At 39.3% G+C, this 1,028-nt stretch overlaps 1 protein-coding gene across 1 annotated transcript in view; it reads right to left on the bottom strand.

Annotated features, from left to right (window-relative positions):
• LOC122150903 (5-hydroxytryptamine receptor 2C-like) overlaps nt 1-1,028 on the bottom strand; it is a 141,709-nt gene that overhangs the window by 125,959 nt on the left and 14,722 nt on the right. The gene's annotated exons all lie outside the window — the stretch shown is intronic.

Below are 1,028 nucleotides of genomic sequence, written 5' to 3'. Positions count from 1 at the left end.
AGCCCAGTTGCTGTTCACCAAAGTAGGATGTAGAACACTGTCTTTGTAGATTATGTTATGCCAATTGACTTTGATATCCCCTATGACTATGGTTCTGAGCCTGTAGGCCCAGTGACCCACTCTCTCAAGATGTGTGGTTATATCTCATAAGTTTTCGTAACTGCCCCTTGTTAGCTCTGCTATATACATGGAAATTTTTATAACGCATACAAACACATTTGTATTTATATCATTGTCTGCCATGCCTATATGTGGTCATGGGTATAGTAGCGTTCACCTATCCATACCTGATTGTCTTGCCTCTCTATGTACCCAATCATAGATTAATGTTTTTTTATTACTGATAATGCAGGATTGTGAATGTAATAGTATTTACCTTTGTTGTAACTCTTGTGCACCTCTCCATGTCTTCCTTTTCCTCATTGACATTGACTTGTCACCTATTATTTGTATATTGCCTTTCCCTTCACCCAAATTAACATATGTCTCCTACCTAGTTAGTGATTTTCCCTCTCCTCCCCTCCCATCTCTGGTAATCATCAAAGTATGTTTCTTTCCATGTGTAAACCTCTTCTTGACTGTTTATAATAGTGAATTCATACAGAATTTGTCCTTTTGTGATTGAGTTATTTCACTCAGCATAATGTCCTCAAAGTTCATCCACCTTATAAGGTATTTTGCAGATTCTTCTTTATTCTTTAATGTTACATACTATTCCATTGTGTGCAGAGACCATAACTTGTTTATCATTCATCTGTTGATGGGCACTTGGCTGCTTTCATCTCTTTGCTGCTGTGAGTAGTGCTGTGATGAACATGGGTGTGCATGTATTCATTTGGGTCCCAACTCACACTTCGTTAAGATATATATCTAGTAGTGGGATTGCTAGGAGCTTTGGTAGCTTAGTGCTTAAGGCACTTGACTGCTAACCAGAAGGCTGGCTGTTCAAACCCACCAGCCACACCTCAGAAGGAAGATGGGGCAATCTGTTTCCGTAGTGATGTTGTTGTTGTTGTTGTTATGTGCCG

Source organism: Orycteropus afer, unplaced genomic scaffold (assembly GCF_000298275.1).
Source record: "Orycteropus afer afer isolate SDZICR_OR568_19922 unplaced genomic scaffold, OryAfe1.0 scaffold00259, whole genome shotgun sequence".
In the NCBI taxonomy this organism is placed as follows: domain Eukaryota; kingdom Metazoa; phylum Chordata; class Mammalia; order Tubulidentata; family Orycteropodidae; genus Orycteropus; species Orycteropus afer.
Note: the sequence above shows the minus strand (reverse complement) of the source record. Positions and strands in the feature narration are given on the sequence as shown.